Genomic DNA, 18544 nt, shown 5'->3' with positions numbered 1-18544 from the left:
GGCGCCTGGAATGGTTCATCGTGGAGAATCATGGGAATTCCCTCCCCCCACGGTCAGGGAGACAGCCGGATGTTCGTACTCCGAGCTGGACCGAGTCCCCCACGGACCAGGAAGTGGCTGAAGCAGGGGTTTTGTTAGCAGAAGTTGGATTGCTGAAAGAAAGGGGTCTAACTGCAGAGGCTGTGGTCGCTGACTTTGTTTTCAAGAACATTCAACCACTGAAAGACAGAGCGTATCCGGCTTATCTGTACCGAGGCTTGGCTGACTCAACCTGGGTAACCAACAGAAGAATTCCTGCTGTGGACTTAGTGAGTCGGCTTGAGATGATACTCAGAGGCAAGGTATCGAACATCGGCGCCCCTGTTGCATACTCGGCCTGGAATTTGCCTCCTTCACAGGCTTTTAATAGTTTCGTGTCAAATCCTCCTGCAGGTGATAGCGGTTTGGGTCTTAGAGTGCGACCCTCTCCCGAAGAAGTTAGTACTTTGGTTGCCTCGCTCGGAGAAATTCCTGACAACGAGAGGCAAGTTCATTTTGAGGTGCCTTTGAATCCAAGTGATGCAGAGATAAGTGCCATGCTTGATATGCTAGCCGAGGATTCTTCTGATGCCGCTCCTGCTGAAACATTGGTGGTGGCGCCCATCCTTGAGGCTGACAAGGCTTTGGACGCTCAGAAGTCTGTCAATGTTCGTCCAAAACGTTCTCGCCGAGCCGATCAAGCCTCTTTTTCTGCTGAGGGGGAGAAAAGGAAGAAGAGACGTCTTCGTTGGGTGTCTAGCTTGGATCAGGGTGCCGGTCCTTCTGCTACTGTTGCTGAGGAAGTGCCAGTGCCTGAATTTACTGAAGCTGAACCCAATGGGTGTGACCCGTCTGACGCTGACCCCAATGGGTGTGCTGTCCGTGTTGTTGATGAGGATGATGAAGAAGAGGACGAAATCCCTCTGATTCGGAAGAACAGCCGGCGTTACATAGCTAGTGGGGAAAGTAGTGGTGTTCCTTCTCCTGCCTTGTCTGCCCTCATTGGTCTACAAGAATTATCTCTGGCGAACTTTGATCAAACTCTTGAAGACATGGTTCCAGAAGATCTGTTGTCAGAACCGCCAGATGGTGGTGCAATGGATGTTTGTGCTGATGTGCTCGACGCCGTGTTGGGGTCATCCCGGGCAGCGTCCCGCGCCTCATCGACCTTGGAGCGCGGTCTTGAGGGCCAGGAAGCTGGTTTGGATTGCCCTACTCCCATGGAAGTGACTGAGGGACCCTCAGCCTTAGAGGTGGCTGCTGCAGAGAACTCGGCCCTCAAGGATGGTGCTCGCACTTACCCAGCCCCCGAGGGTGTTGCCGGAGATGATCCGGCTCGGATGGGTGGCGCAAGCTGTGACCCAGCCCTCGAGGGTGTCCGATTGGGTTCTCCCTCCCATACTTCCATGGATGTTCACGTAGGGTCTTCTCCTCCACACTCTGGTTGCATGGTGATAGCTCCGGCCTTGGATCAAGGAGTCGCTTTAGAGACCAGCGCACCTGATGACAGAGTTCTGGCTTCTACTGATGACACTGAATTGGTTGCTGCTGATTCGTTGCGAGTTGTTTCGGTTGGTGACCCTTCGCTGAGCCATCAATTGACCTCTCATGACTTGGGGGTTCCCTCATTCTTCTCCAACCTCCAGGTATTTTGGTTTCTTCTGATCTGACTTTACCTTGGCGGATAGTTGTTCTCATGCTTGTCTATTTTTAATGCCAGGCGTTGGTCGATGAGATGTCTAGTCGGCTGAAGTTGCAAGGTGCCTCTGTCCCGGAAGGAGCTTTGTCCTTGGCGCGTTGGAACCCAGTGCTGCTTCAGCGGCGTGTATCTGATTTAGAGGCGGCAAATGCCGGTCAGTGCTTCTTCTGCTTCTTTTTGGCTACCTGATTTAAACTGTTTTTTATTTTGACACCTTTGCTTGACTGTTTCTTGACAGATATGGCTCGGCGGTACTCTGATCTTGAAGAAAAACATTCTCAAGGTCAAGCTGAACTGGCCCGGCGGTGCTCTGACCTTGAAGAAAAGTATTCTCAAGGTCAGACTGAACTGACCCGGGTTTCTACTTCTCTGAATGATGCTAACACGCTGAACTCTACTCTCCGCGCTCAGCTCGACTCTGAAAAGGTGACCTGTGAATCTGGGCTTTGTTTTGCTGTGTTCTTATTGCTTGCTTGATGTTTGAAGAAGTTGATTCTTGTTTGTAGGAAGAAAAACGTGCCCTCGTTACTTCTCGTGACAATCTTGACAGGCTATACCGTGACTCCAGCAACTCGTTGACCATCTTGGAGAGGAGTCATCGCTTCACTAGGGAGGAGTTAGACAATCATCGTTATAAACTGCAAGAATCGTTGGATGATGTGATTCGCCTCAGGTAGTTGGTGTCGACCAAAGATGTTGTCCTCAAGGATCTGCGTGCTTCCAAGAAATCCGTCGCTCAGGAGCTAGAAAACGCTCGGTTGGCTGTCAAGGTTGCTGAAGAAACTTCTGCTACCCTGAGGGCCCAGCGCGATAAAGCTATGGATAAAGCTATTCACGCGGGACGGATCTTGATGAGGAGACCTGGCGTGGTTGTTCCTGACGACATAGTGGCTGACGTGAATGCTGCTCCTGATTCCTCAAGTCGCCCTTCTTCGTCGGTTGCTCCTGAGAAAAACATTGCCAATTAGAAAAACATTGCATGCTCTGAACGCGTGGTTAATGTGCTTGGATGTTTTGTTAAAGGACATCTTTTAGTACTGAATGCTACTATTGCTTTCCCATTGTTTAGAATTCAACAGTATCTACATTTGTAGAAGTAAATGCAGTGTGATGGTTTCGAAATTTCATCATGGGGCACAGAAGTTGCCTTAAGACGGGTGATTGCGAACGTGCCAAGCGCGCAATGCCAATTTAAACCAGCGTCAATTTAAATCGACTCCTCCGCTAGTAGGGCGTAGTGGCCACCCTGAGTTTTAGACAAGCGTGAGCATGTCGTCCCGCCTTAAGTCATTGCCGACATAAGCTGATTGCTCTGTTAGCAGGGCATAGTGGTCACCCCAAGTTAAGTATGCGTGAGCATGTCGCACCGCCTTAAGTCGTTGCCGACTTAAGCCGATTGCTCCGTTAGCAGGGCATAGTGGTCACCCCAAGTTAAGTATGCGTGAGCATGTCGCACCGCCTTAAGTCGTTGCCAACTTAAGCCGATTGCTCCGTTAGCAGGGCATAGTGGTCACCCCAAGTTAAGTATGCGTGAGCATGTCGCACCGCCTTCAGTCGTTGCCGACTTAAGCCGATTGCTCCGTTAGCAGGGCATAGGGGTCACCCCAAGTTAAGTATGCGTGAGCATGTTGCACCGCCTTAAGTCGTTGCCGACTTAAGCCGTTTGCTCCGTTAGCGGGGCATAGTGGTCACCCCAAGTTAAGTATGCGTGAGCATGTCGCACCGCCTTAAGTCGTTGCCGACTTAAGCCGATTGCTCCGTTAGCGGGGCATAGTGGTCACCCCAAGTTAAGTAAGCGTGCCAATTGACAGTGAACAATCTGAGTGCCTTTGAAACCTTTTTATTGATGATATTTTTCTCAATTTACAGAATACATCGTCGTTCCGAGAGCCTCCGTGATGTAGCTATGTGTAGAACTTCCTGAGATGTTCTATGTTCCATAAGTTCCCAATTTCTGTTCCGTCCATCTGAGTGAGGCGATATGATCCCGACCGGGTAACTTCTGCTACTATGAATGGTCCTTCCCATAGCATTGACAATTTATGTCGTCCCTCCCCCGTTAGAATTCGGCGGAGGACGAGATCTCCTACTGCGAAGGATCGACGCCGTATGGCTTTATCATGATAACGCCTCAGAGTTTGCTGGTATCGCGCTGATTGAATCACCGTATTCAGTCGCTCTTCTTCGAGTACGTCAACGTCTTCCAGCCTAGTAGCTTCAGCTTCTGCTATGTTATCAAAGACTAACCTTGGTGCCCCGAACTTGAGATCGGCAGGTAGCACTGCCTCCGAGCCATAAACCATAAAGAAGGGGGTATTTCCATGCAGAGCTTGGCTAGGTTGAGTTCTCAGGCTCCAAACTACATATGGCAACTCTCTGATCCATTTTCCTGTGAACTTTTCATTCTTGTCGAAGACTTTCTTTCTGAGTGCTTCTAATATCATCCCGTTGGCCCTTTCTACTTGCCCGTTGGCTCTTGGATGCGCCACCGAGGCATATTTGATCTGAATGCTCTTTTGCTCACAGAAATCGAAGAATTCTGAACTGGTGAAGTTGGATCCTAGGTCAGTTATGATGTTATTTGGTATCCCGAACCTGAATATTATATCTTGTATGAATTCTACTGCCTTAGCTGAAGTTAGAGAAGCAATGGGTTTGAATTCTATCCATTTAGTGAATTTATCGATAGCCACCAGTACATGAGTGTATCCTCCTTGAGCTTTCTTGAAAGGTCCAATCATATCCAATCCCCAGCATGCGAACGACCAGGTTATGGGTATAGTCTGCAGCTGCTGCGCTGGTAGATGCTGCTGTTTTGACAAATACTGGCAGGCTTCGCACCTTTGGATAACTCGGCCGCATCACTCTTTGCTGTTGGCCAGTAAAAACCTGACCTGAAGACCTTCCCAACCAGGGTCCTGGATGCTGCGTGTACTCCACATTGCCTAGCATGGATCTCATTTAGAAGTTGCTTTCCAGTAGCTGAGAGAACGCATTTCATGAAGACTCCTGATGCACCCCTTCTGTATAGTGTTTCCCCAATGAGTGTATAGTGAGCTGATTGTGTTGCGATGCGCTCGGCTGTATTCTTGTCATATGGCTTCTCCTCATTTTTTATATATTTGATGATCGGCCTCCTCTAGTCATCAGAATCTGACTCTGGTTGGCTCAAAGTATTACATTCTTCTGCCCGATCCAGTGAGATGCTTAGGTGTGATATTTCTTAAACAAAGACTCCAGGTGGGATCTGAGTTCGACTGGATCCTAACTTGGACAATACGTCAACTGTCGTGTTTCGATCTCTCTCTACATGGTGATATTCTAGACCTTCAAATTTGTCTTCTAGTTTCCGGACAGCAGTGCAGTATTTTCCCATGGAATCGCTCGAACAATCCCATTCTTTGTTTATCTGACTTATGACTACCAGAGAATCTCCATATACCATCAGTCTCTTGATGCCCAGTGATATAGCAATGTTCAGTCCATGAATCAGAGCTTCATATTCTGCTGCATTGTTAGAGGCTGGAAATAAAAACTGAAGGGCATATCTGAGGTGCTCGCCTCCAGGTGCGGTAAAGAGGATCCCTGCGCCTGCTCCCTGTAGCTTTAACGAGCCATCAAAATACATTTGCCACACTTCTGCAGTTTCTGGGTTATCTGGTACTTGTTGTTCGGTCCACTCCGATACAAAGTCAACTAGTGCTTGAGTTTTGATGGCTGTGCGAGGTCGAAATTCAATGTCATGAGACCCCAGCTCGCAGGCCCACTTGGCTATTCTTCCGATGACTTCTTTGTTGTGAAGAATATCCCCTATCGGAAATCCAGTGACTACTATGACTTTGTGGTCGTCGAAGTAGTGACAGAGCTTGCGTGCAGTTAGAAGTACTGCATATAATAGCTTCTGAACTTGAGGGTATTTCTTCTTCGAGGGATTCACTGATGAAATAAACAGGATGTTGTACTGGGTATGCATGTCCTTCTTCTGCTCGCTCGACTACCAACGCGATGCTCACCACGTGAGTCGTGCAAGAGATATATAGCAGTAGATCTTCAGCTGGTTGAATTCGCGTGGCTCGACGTGGTGGTTTCAGCACTGGTGGTGTCGTTAAGAATTTTTTCAATGCATCTAGGGCATCCTGTGCCTCTGAAGTCCACTGAAACTTGTCTACCTTCTTGAGTAACTTATAAAATGGTAAGCCTTTTTCTCCCAGCCTAGATATAAATCTGCTCAGGGCTGCCATACATCCGGTAAGTCTTTGAACTTTCTTCTGTGATCGCGGTGCCTCCATCCTCATGATAGCTTCGATCTTTTCTGGATTGGCTTCAATTCCTCGGTTGCTGACAATAAACTTTCCTGCTGGTACTCCGAAAACACAATTTTCGGGATTAAGCTTCCATCGATATCGTCGTAGACTGTTGAAAACCAGTTGTAAATCTTCAATGAAATTTTCCGAATTTTCTGTTTTGATCACCACATCGTCCACATAAGCTTCCACACGCTTGCCCTAGTGATCGGCTAAGCATGTTTGAATAGCCCTCTGATAAGTTGCTCCAGCGTTTTTGAGACCGAACGACATGAAGGTATAGCAGTAGGCACCGAATGGAGTGATGAATGCTGTTTTTTCCTCGTCTTCTTTTGCTAGGCTAATCTGATGATACCCAGAGTAGCAATCCAAGAAGGATAACATAGAACATCCAGCGGTGGAATCTACCACCTGATCTATCCTAGGAAGCCCGAAGGGATCCTTTGGACAGTGTTTGTTGAGATCCGTATAATCGACGCACATGCGCCAATCCACTTTATTTTTTTGAGTACAAGAACAGGGTTGGCTAACCACTCGGGATGTAACACCTCTCTAATAAATCCAGCCGCGACTAAGCGAGCCAGCTCAGCATGGATGGCCTCTCTCTTGTCGGGCGTGAAACGGCGTAATTTTTGCCGAATCGGCCTCGCCTGGGGATAGACCTTCAATTTGTGCTCGGCCAGTTCTCTCGGGACTCCCGGCATATCCGCAGGTTGCCATGCGAATATGTCTCGGTTATCTTGCAGGAACCGGACGAGCGCGCCTTCCTATTTGTTATCCAGGCTGGAGCTGATGATGGCAGTTTTGCGTTCATCAGTGAACCCAAGGTTGATTCTTTTGGTTTCTTCCATCAGCCGCATAGAGGTCGTGGCTTGAGCCTCGTTCGCGGGTACCGCGAGGTCTTTCTCAAGCTTAGAGTTTGCCTGCGCAGAAGAAGTCGCCGACGGTTTGGTGGTGAGGGCCGCCTAGATGGCCACTCGAAAACATTCTGCGACGCCTTGGAAGTCAGCGCGCATAGTTATGATCCCTTGCGGCCCTGGCATCTTCAATATCATGTATGTATAATGCGGAATGGCCATGAATTTCGCCAATCCAGGCCTCTCGATGATGGCGTTGTACCCGCAGTCGAAGTTCGCCACTTTGAACCTTAGGAACTCGGTTCTGTAGTTCTTCGGATTTCCGAAGGTGACCGGCATGTAGATGTGGCCCAGCGGGTATTCTCCTTCAGTCGGCACGATGCCGAAGAAAGGAGTATCTGACTCGTGGAGCTCTTTGAGGTGAACTCCCAAGCCTTGGAGTGTCCGGGGGAAGGTGACGATGATGCTGCTCCCCCCGTCCACTAATACCTTCTTCACCCTGCTCTCTCGGATCATCGGATCGACGAGGAGCGGGTATTTGCCTGGGTGGTCGAAGTTGAGCCACTGATCTGCCCGAGTGAAGGTGATCGGGTGCTCCGAACATCGGTATGGGGCGGGAGGACCGGTAGTCGCCACCAGTATTTGGCGATCGTTGAGCTTTTGTTGTCTCTTGTTCTCCTGCAATCCGTGTCCGCCGAAGATGACGTTGACCTCTCTGTCGACACGCGGGAAGGCTCCACCTCCTCCCTCCTCCTATTGCTGGGGTTGTCACGGTTCTCCTGGTCCTCCCCGCGGCGGAGGAGGAGGTAGAGGTTGGAAGGGTCGGCCGTGCCCGACGGAGTGCTTGAAGTCTCTGCAGTTCCGAAGGGTGTGGCGCATGTCCTTGTGGTACGGGCACTGGGCGTCGAGGATGTTGTCCTGCGTGCGTTCGCCTCCACGAGGTCCTCCCCGGGCGCGAGAAGCAGGTGGTCCGGCTGCGTGGACTTCTTCGCGAGGTCTCTTCTCCCAACGCTTGTCGGGCTGCTGATTCGTGTCGCATCGTGGTGCCGCTGGTGCTGGCTTCACTCCTCTGATGAGGTCCTGAGCTCGCTCATCGGCGGTGATGTAAAGGTCGGCTTCCCGGAACAGTTGCTCAGAGGTAGTTAGCGCCTTCTGTAGTATGGTTCGGATGAAGGCCGAGTCATTGGATCCTCTGTAGAAGTCCTCGATTACTGCCGCCTCCGCGACCTCGGGGACGAAGGCCGAGTCATGGTCTGGAACCTTTTGAGGTATGACCGGAGAGTTTCGTCCCCCGGCGCTTGATGGATTTAAGGTCCCATGGCTGTGCCGGTTTGTCGGAGAGGGACTGAAAGTTGGCAGTGAAGCGCCGACTGAAGTCGCTCCAGTCGTCGGTGCAGTGTCGAGGTAGGTGTCACAGCGATTGTAGCGTGTCTTGCTCGAGGACAATAGGTAAGTACGCGATCATTACGTCCTCGGTCACCCCAGCAGCTCGAGCAGCGGTGGTGTAGACGGCTATCCAGCCTCCTGGATCCTGCTTAGGTTCATATTTGTTGACGTTGGATACCTTGAAGTTAGGGGGCCATTGAATGGCCCTGAGGCGTGGAGTAAGTGCCGATACTCCACACGTGTCCTCCTGGCGTCGATGATGTTGTCTGTCCCGGGGAGGGGAGTGATCGTCGTGGTGCCTCGACCGTCCCCGGGCGGTGCCTCCAGTTGAAGCCGTGGCCGACTCGGTTCTGGTAGCCTGACTCCATGCTGGGATGCCATGGTCTCGGTCGTACTCTTCCCAGCGGCGGATCTCGTTCTCGTGTCGTCGTTCACGCGAAGCATTGATGGAGCTCCGCGCATCCCGAGCGAGGGGTAGAAGGTGATTGGCTTCTTGAGTGAACAGCCGCCGATAGCCCTCGGCACTGGGGGTCCGAGGGAGTCCATCAGCTATCCGAGCCAACACCCCTCCAACTTCACTTGGCGTCTTCATGGCTCGGGCGAAGTTGGGGTTCAGGTTGCGCCCGAAGAGTGGATTTTCCCGACGTTGTCTTGCCTCCTGTTCGGCTTGTTCTTGAGCCCGTCGATGATCACGCCGTCGGGAATTCCTTCGTTCCCTGAAGACACGTTCCTCCGGAGTTTCTCCTATCTCTGAGACCTCGTCTCGCGATACAGGCTGCGCCGGGTCCCGCTCTCCGGCCTCGTGATGTCGCCGGATATTTCGGTGTCGGTTCCTTCGTCGGCGGGATTCCCGCTGAGGAGGTTCCTCCCCGGGTGCAGTCGGCTCATCGTCGGAGACGGGGGGCGACTCCACTCTCCCAATGAAGAGGACGTCGGGGTAGAATGGAGTAGCTGTCATGGCGATCTTCTTTCTGTTCTCCTTTGAGGGCGGAGGTGCAGAAAGATCAGCTTGATGACCCTTTGCTTTCTTTTTCCTTGTGATTCGTGTCCATTCTTTCGTCGGGGAGGTGGACAGCGGAGTTCTCCGGGCCGAGGGACCCTCAGCCCCTATCTTGCCGGAGGTGATCTTTTTTAGGAGCGCCGGAGGTTGCACTTTTTCCTGCCTCGCCCCGATTTTCCCGGAGACTTCTGAGGAAGGCTTTCTCTCAGGCGGGTCCGCGAGGCGATGCAGAGTTCCCTTCTCATCCGCTACAGATGAGATAGTACCGAAGCAGAATATGGATCCGGGGTGGAGGATGATCTTTTGCTGGAAGGTGACGGCCATAGAGCTAGCTTGGATCGATGACACACCCCCTACCTGGCGCGCCAGCTGTCGGTGTTTCGGGTCCGACCGCTCACCCAGGGTTACCCCTAAGGTGCTTTTTAGGAGTAGGACGGTGTTATCGACTGTAGCTCGATGGTTCGTGCTAGGCACACGAGAATTAGCAGACAATGATGTACAGGTTCGGGCCGCCTTGAGATGCGTAACACCCTACGTCCTAGCTGGAATGCTTTATGTGATGGATTACAGGGGAGCTCTCTTGTACACGAGAATTAGCAGACAATGATGTACAATAATGTCTCTCTCGATCGATCGTCTTGAAGGGGTGCCCCCTAGGCCTTATATACTCGACCGTGGGGCATTACATGTGGATATGATAACGATGTGAGCCAGGATAATAGTGAACTAACTGAGTTTGTCTCCCTATAATCCAACCGACTCATCCTCGCCCAGTTCCGATGTACGGGGCTCCTGTGCGGGAAGGTCGGGTCACTACCGTGATTACTGCTCGGATGTTGTTGGGTCGTCTAGGTTTGCACCGACCCAGCCTTGTGCTGATTTGTCTCACTATTCGTTCCTCCCAGGCCCACGAGGGGGATGACCTTACAAATTAAGGGGCCTTTGGGCCTTTCGTGAGGTCTTTTATCCTTCTAGTGGACACGGGGGATATCTATTCCCCACAAACGGTTCCCTAAAACACTCTTAACTTTTTCATAGCCCTTAAAACTCCCTCATTTATAGCTATAAATGAGGGGTTTTTTGAGCTCCCCAGAAACAATATTTCGTTTTAAGGAATCTGTTGGAGAAAGGATTAGAATCTATCCTACTAATTTTTTAGATGGTCCTTGAAACTGATTTTGAAGAGTCATTTTAAGAGATCTTGGAGATGTTCTTAAAACCCGATTAAAGTTGGGTACGCAGCTCCTTCACTTTCGCGCTTTCCCCAGCTCGGTCGCTCGCTCGGACACCATCTTCCTCCCCCAAGCCTCCACTCCTTTTCCTCGTCCCGAACTCTCCCGACTCCCCAGCTAGAGCAAGCAAAGCCAATGTGGACGCACGCACAGTCGCACACTAAAGCGGGCAGGGGCCGTGGCGGCCGCCGCGCGATGGGGTCGGTGTCGCTGAACGTGGCGTCCTCCCGGCGTGGCGGGCGACGCCTGGCGTGCCAATGCTCGCCCGCGCTGCTCAACCTCCTCGTGCTGCTCTCCCTCCTCTCCACCAACCTCATCGCGCTGCTGGCCTTCCTCTCCCCCCACGCGCACCCCGTCTCCGTCCCCGCCGCCACCTCCAACCTCCCCTCCTCTGCCGCCGCCGACATCTCTGCGCAGGTGGCCGCCATCGCGCGGGAGCTGGACGTGACCCGCCTCGTCCCGCATCGCGCGTCAGCGGGCGACGGCACCGGCACCACCCTACCCCCGGAGCTGCTCCTCTTCCTCTCCCCGCACGCGCTCGGGGCTCACCCCCATGCCGGCCTCCATCGCGCACGCCTGCTTCCGCTCCCCCTCCACGCTCGTGCTCCTCGCCGAGTTCGCCACCTACGCACCCCACGCCGCCTGCCCACGCGACGCCACGCTCGCGCACCGCCTTGTTAGTGACCTTGCCGACGGGATGACGGCGCGATCGCGATTTGTCATGGAGAAGGGGAAAGGAGGGTTGGAGAAGAGAGAGATACGGTGGAATATTGTTTAGTTCTCTGTTCTGCGATCCCCTTACAATTGCCTGAGTCCGTATCCTTTATACTTTCTCGGCAGCTCGGCCCAGATAACCCTTACACGACCAACTCGGCCCAGTAATACAAATGTTGCATTGCTTCTCAAGCCTTGGACGTGCTCAGTTGCTTGCCTCGGCAGACCCCTAGCTAAGTCCTTCCTTGTCGTCCGTGATTGGCGCAGCCGCCTCTTGTGTAGCAGGGCTGACACGCCTCGTCTCCAAGGCCTGCGAGCCGCTGCCTCTCCCGGGGCCCGCGCGCCGCGCTCCCGGTGTCAAACATGGGCGTCGACAGCCGCCGCTGGGTGAGGCCACGCCACGGTCACGAGTTCCTCGTCGACGACGTCCTGCGCCTCGCCGTCGGCAAGATTCGGACCGGCCTCGACGTCTCCGGCGGCGCTGCCAACTTCACGGCCTAGATGAGGGAGCACAGGGTCACCATCTTCATCACAGTGCTCGACAACACTGGGAAACCCATGAACGAGTTTGTGGCGGCCCGGGGACTGTTCCCGCTGCTGCTCTCCCTGGCGCACCGATTCCCGTTCTACGACGGGGTGTTCGACCTCGTGCACGTCGGGGCCACTGCATTGGCCGAAGATGGGTCGCCGGCGCTGGGACAGGCAGGGACGGAGGAGGCGCTGGAGTTCTTCATGTTTGACGTCGACCGGGTGCTGCTCGTTGGTGGGCTGCTTTGGATTGACAGCCACATGTGCCACGCTGATGAACGGAGGCAGGCGCTTGCCAGGCTCATTGGCAGGTATGGTTACAAGAAGCTCTAGTGGGCAACAGGAGAGAAGGCCGACACAGGGAGTACAAAGGCAGCGATGTACTTGTCTGTGGTGTTGTAGAAGCCGACACGAGGTTGAAATTGGATGGATGGGTTGAAATCTGTGGCATGAATGGCACCACCTTATCCTAATTGTTTGGGGGCTCATCAGGGGATCTGGCATGAGATGTTGTCTTGCCCAATAGATGCCACAGATTAGAACTGGGTCACAAAGCATGCACTTCATGGAGCTCGTATACCTCTCCTCCAAGGTATCCATCATCCATCAGGGGAGTTTCTTTCACCTTTGTTGAATCTATCCTCCTCTCGTTCTTCTCTGGTTTTATTTTTTGTTGTTTTCTTCTGTTGCTTTATGTCAAATAAGTTACATGTGAGACAGTTGACACTAGCTCCGCGCTCCGCTTCTAAGATTGTTCATGAGTATAGTGAGTTGGAGCATGAGGTGGATCAAATCGTGGATTACGAGCGGTTCCATCGAGTTAACGAACTCGTGGCCGCATCGTCCAACGGATCTCGACCTCATGTTCATGGTATGGAAGATCTACACGGGAATAGATTCTGGGCAATTTCAAGCGACGGCGCGGGTTCTGAGTTAGATGTCGATGAGGAGATTCATGTACGTGATACTCTGGAAATTTTGAAGGTTGCCGTCCAGGGGTGTTCAATGCATGATCTGCGGGAGGCAGATGAAGATGTGCGGTGTAAGATGGGAAAAATTATTGATCTAGTTGTCGGGCACAGTAGGAAAACCCCAAAGGCCAGTGGCTTGAAGCCGTGGGCTGGGGTCCTGCCTAATCCTCGGGTTTCGCCAAAGATAACACTGGGAGATGCCTTAGAAAAGGCAAGGTTCATGCCCCTGAAGCACACTTCGTCGGTGCCGTCCCGGCCAGATGGTGTAGCTGAAATGTTTACCACCTCACCGGGCAGCTCGTCGGAGTCAGGGGCTGTGTTCATGCATGAGAATCATGACGTTTGCGCAAGTTGGCTGCAGGATTCGAATTCAAACTGTGCCGAGTTAATGGAACGTGAATCACGGCAGCAAAGCATGCTGCGTGACGGGCGCCCGGGGCCTGACTGTGCGGCAAATATGTTCTGGACCCCATGTCACGCTTTCGGCCCATTCCCGGTCTGGTTTCTTTGTTTGCTAGAACAAGCACTTCTCGTCCTGTGCCATGTGCGATGCTGTTCCGCAAGTCATGCAAACCAGACAGGAAACCTACCTCCCATGCTGACGTGCTGAGGGCGGCGGACATGGACGGCGGCCAGAGTTCTCAGGGTGGTGCTGGTGGCAGGGGAGCGGGGCCTAGCGGTTCTCGCACTGGTCTTGGTGCGGGGCCGGGCCACGCAGGTGCAGACTTGGAGGACGGGAGAGTCACTCAGGGTGGTGCTGGCAGCCGTGGGGCAGGATTTGGCGGCCATGGGTTCCGCCATGGGCAAGGTGCTGTGCCTGGTGGTGCGAGCTTTCAGCAGGCACACAGGCAAGGATTTGATGCTAGGAGTGGAAGCTTTAACCAGTTCGGCCGTGGTATGAATCATTTCTCCAATTCCAGGAGTGTCCGTGGATTAAGTGCTTTCAGGGGGACAGGGGCTGGTGGATCAGGGGCTGGTGTGTTCAATTGATTTGGAGGTCAGGAACCAAGGTGGGGGCAGCGTGAAGGTTCTCAGGTGAATTTTTCAAGGGCGGAGGCGGCCTCTTCTTCTACAGCAGTGTCGCCGTCGACTGAGGCTCTTGCTCATGCCGTGGCCTTGATTAACCAGGCGTTTTTGAAGCAGCCACCTTTTGTTTCAGGTGCGTCTCACCCTGCAGTTGTACAACAGGTTTTTGACTCAGGGGATAAGTTGGTGGAGGATGAGAGGGAGGAAACTTTGCTGCCAGGGAAGAATAGTGAACAGGAGGATGTGGTGGTTCGTGGTGCAGCACATGGTAAGACCAAGGAAGGAAAGCCTCTTTATTGTTGGAGATGCCTGACAAAGGGTCATGTAATGCAGGGTTGTACTATAGAGCTGTGGTGTGATATCTGCAATTGTGATGCCCATAACACTAAGAGATGCCATCAGTTTAGAGGGGTAAAACCAAATGTTGTGACTTATGGGTATGCAGTCGATGGGCTTGGTTTTTTTCACATTCCTTACACTCCATCGCAGAAGCATAGAGGGGATTCAAAAAATGCTATAATTAAGGTATCAGGGGGTGCTCTGTCCGTAGCACAGATGTCATCAGAACTTGAGCGTCTGGTGCCGGTTAGGTGGAAATGGGAGGTGGAGTCCGTTGGTACCAATGTGTTCAAGACTCAATTTCCATCTCGTGCCGATTTGGAGCATATGATAGAATGGGGTGTGGTCCAAACAAAATTCAATGTGTTAATGTCAATAGAGGAGAAGGTGTTGCCAGTGGAAGTGAAATCAACTTTGGGCAAAGTTTGGGTTCATATCACTGGCATCCCCAAGGAGATGATGAATTTTCTGCTTATTTGGGCGGTGGGTTCCATCCTCGGGGTGACAAAGGCGGTGGACATGAAGTTTACAAATAAGTATGAAATTTGTCATTTACAGGTGCTAGTTTTGGATGCAAGTTTGTTACCTCAGTTTGTGGATGTAGTGATAGGTGATAACTTGTATGAGCTTCAGTTCAGAGTGGAGGAGAATATGGACAATGATAATCCAGAACCAATGGATATGGATGACTTGGATCTGGAGGTTGGTGATGATGATCAGCAGAACAATGGAAACAAAGGCATTGGTAATGCATTGGCTTATCCAAATGTGGACGCCACAAAATCAAAGCAAAGCAGCAAGCACGGAAGGCAGGACAGTGAAGGAAAATATTCGAGGAAGAAGGTAGTGGATCTGGACTCGATTTTGGAGGATGGAAGTTCAGGGTCGGGTATATTCTAGGGGCTGGGTTTGGGTGAGGAGTTGCAGGAGCATTTGGGAGAGGACAAAGTTGGCAGAACTAGGTCGCAACCAGCAGGTGTGCCAGGTAGTCTGCTCTCAGGTTATGAGATGGTAAAAAAGAGCGGTCAGGTTACTCTAGAGGTGGCGGTTTGTGCTGCTGTTCCGGCAGTGTATACGGGTTCATCCGTGTCATATCGTAGCAAGAGGATGTGGCGGAACTGCCCGAATTATTCCGACTTAAGTGCCTAAGCCCTGCCTTAGAGCCTAGACCACACTTAAATGGGAATAACCCGTCAATCCCTCGGATCTAGTCCGACACGGCCACTGACAGGATCAAGTACCACAATCTCACTCGATGGTGAGTCACAGAGCAAATACAATAAAGCATAAAACCATGCATGTAAGAGTATTAAAATTATTACATCACCATCGGAGTTTTGCAAAAGTAGTCATCATTGTTCGAAGTGCAGCGGAATAAAACTAACGGTACATAAACAGAGAGATGGGGAAGCCTGTCCCATCACTCCTCATGCTCCTCCTCAGCCGAGGTGGGGTCCCACTCGACAGTCCAACCCGGTGGCAAGATGGACGGCCAAGTCACTCCAGCAACCATGTCCTCCAGAGAACCTGTAAAATTATGCCACAAGCAAGGCTGAGTATACTAATACTCAGCTAGACTTAGCCGGTGTGAGGAGTCTACTCCTCTACCTCTAGACATGCAGCTGTTTGGCTGTGGGGTTTGGTTGCCAAAAGCACTAGCTGAGTTTCTAAGTCAAGTTTTAACCTTGTCAATTTAAGTGTGACTCTCTTAAGGCTAAATGTGTACTATCTACTCATACATAGTAGCAAACATTATTAGCAATCAACATCTTATATTAACTCATCATATTTCCACTTGTTACTCAATGCAGTACAATGGATCAAGCAGTCTCATTAGCTGCGAGAAGCAGACGATTCGAATCGAGTTTTTATCCTTGCAAGGCAAACCTAAACACACGACATGGCGAGGCACTCCGTCCCCACACACATCAACCGTCCCCATCGATTCCCCGTCAGCAGAGAGGGGCTCACCGCCTTGGCGTACAATGCCTCACTGACCCCGACCGCCGTCGTGCAGTGACCGCACTTGTACCCACCATAACCAGAATGGGAGACCACGTCTCAGGTCGCGTGAGGAGGGCAATCTGCTGCCAGGTTCAATCAGGTACTAGGCTTACCGATTTACCATATTTCTCGGCATATGTTTAGTACGTTCAAACGCTTGACACAGGTATCCGCACGTTAATCATTATTCCAATTTCATCTCGTAGATCACGCATCCTCATGGATCCGTGTCCACCAACCAACTATCAGTATGATATGAAAAGTGGGTACAACCAATTCCTGATCTCGCGCGAGTGCTAGAAAAATCACTCGTCTTCTACCGAGATCCTAATTAAATAAAGCAGCTACTCGACCTAGCATACTAGTATCCATCTCAGAAGGAATCCTGAGCTCATGCAACTAGGGTTTCAAACAACTCCTACACTTAAGTGCACAATCAATCCTACAATCATTAAGTATATTAAAATAGCATAATTAACAGGTTATGCATAAAACCGGGGCTTGCCTTCCAAAGCAGTGGCAGGCAGGTCCTCTGGTGCAGGCTCTGGTGCTGGATCTGGGGCTACCTCCTGAGCAGCTCCTTGCTCCGGCACGAGGACGTACTCTCCGTCAGCAAGGTTGCAGTCTATTGAATTGCAATGAACATGTATGTCATGATTATGCAGGATTTAATAACATTATGTTAAGAGAAGACAAACTAAGTTAATGAGTAACTTAGGGTTTCTGGGTCATACGTGGCTTTTAATGGTTTATGCTTATCACTTCTAGTTTTAGGTTTTGCTAGGGATAGGCATAGGGAATTGGTATTGCCTTTATATATTTCAGTGGACAAGTTATAAGGAGTTTTAGGATGACACTAATTTTCTATTATTCATATTTCCCTTTCTTTATTGTCTATTTATGGTTTCTAGTGTAGGTTTGAACTACGACAGTGGTTTAATATTTTCCAACAATTCTGTAAAAATTACAGTGGGTTGCCATTGGTCATCATAGCCTATTCTAGGAATTTGAGGTTTAAAATAAAAATACTATGCTTTAGAAAAAAATAACAAAAGTTGTGTAAAATGGGCCACTTTGCACTACATCTCTTAATTAGAGGTGAGTTCTGCCCTAAGGGTTATTTTTGTTGGCATCTAACAGTAATAATAGGCTTCTGTGCCAAAAATCACAGAAAGCTAAGGGGTGGTCATTTAGTTATGATTTTCTAAAGTTAAATGCCAAAAGGGCACTTTCTACTACATTGTTATTTGAAAAATATTAAACAGCAGATTTCATATTTTTCCTAAGTTCTTAATAACAAAACATTAATTATCCCAAGGGTTGGGGTGCTTTCACCTTGGGGTTATTTTTGTAGGGTTTTTCTAAATTTTCCTTGTTTTCTCAAAATAAAAGAGATCCTACTTATTTCATATTAAACTAGGGTGTAGTAGATTTTTCTAGTAGACTACATTGAATAAGTACTCTAACAAAAATAGGGGTGCCCTCTGGTTCATTATTTATATCACCTTTTCTATTTTTCTTAACCTTAAGCATATTGTAAATTAAATGGCAAAAACTAACTTAATGGGTTGGACAGAGAAGTTTAGCATTTTTAAACAGGTCAGTAGGTGGATATAAACTTCTCCAAATTTTTCTAACCCTAGTCAAATAGTGCAACTATTTTTAGCCCTATTATTTAGCTTTTGGCCAAAACAATAATTAAATCAGAACCTTATAGTTTTCTGTAGTACTCAAGGGTTTTATATTTTTCCTAAGCAGTTTACATTATTTAAAGTCTGACAAAATTGGTTTAACCAAATTTGGATGAACTAAACAGAAGTTATGAATTACTAAAGTTTTTGTTCAAATTTAAAATCAGATTTAATAAGGCTTTCTGGAAAAGCAGTTTACACCGAGGACCCTGGGTTATTTCCAAACTAACTCTCTCAGTTATACCCCCGCGTTACTATTCATGTGAGTCTCTGACATTTCACAAAACGCCCCAGACTTCTTTTCTTCTCCCCCGCGGTCCTTCCCTAGGTTTAAACAGTGCCCACAAGAAAGAAAAGGGTGGCGCGGCTTACCGACGGCGAGATAGGTCCGGCGAGGGGCGGGGTTGGCTCGGGGAGGCTCTGGCGGTCACAGCGATGTACGGCTCGACGGTGGGGATGGCCGGAATCGCTCGGACCACGTGCGCAGGCGGGTGTCCTCGTCGGCGGTGGGTGTGCCGGCCAAATCACGGCGATCTAGTTCAATCCAAGGGCACGGTGAGCTTCACGGGGTGACGTAGAGACCGTGTGCACAAGGAATCGGAAAATGGTTCAGTGGATTACCCGGTCCACGCACTCCGGCGGGGTTGTGAACTCCGGCGACCGTGGACTGGCCTCTCCGGTGAAGCAGGCTTCGATTCCTCGCTCGGGGAGCTTCACCGAGGTGTGCTCACTCGTCTCCGAGGGTCGGACGGGGTTGGGAAAGGCTGGGCTGGCC

The 18544-nt window shown here is 50.6% G+C and overlaps 2 pseudogenes; both read left to right on the top strand.

Moving 5' to 3' along the window:
- Nucleotides 1–1643: 1643 nt before the first annotated feature.
- On the top strand, nucleotides 1644–2685 carry LOC109942489 (uncharacterized; annotated as a pseudogene).
- Nucleotides 2686–10691: 8006 nt separating this feature from the next.
- Nucleotides 10692–12158, top strand: LOC103639807 (uncharacterized; annotated as a pseudogene).
- The last annotated feature ends 6386 nt before the right edge of the window (nucleotides 12159–18544 follow it).

This window comes from Zea mays, chromosome 9, assembly GCF_902167145.1.
Source record: "Zea mays cultivar B73 chromosome 9, Zm-B73-REFERENCE-NAM-5.0, whole genome shotgun sequence".
Taxonomy (NCBI): Eukaryota; Viridiplantae; Streptophyta; class Magnoliopsida; order Poales; family Poaceae; genus Zea; species Zea mays.
Note: the sequence above shows the minus strand (reverse complement) of the source record. Positions and strands in the feature narration are given on the sequence as shown.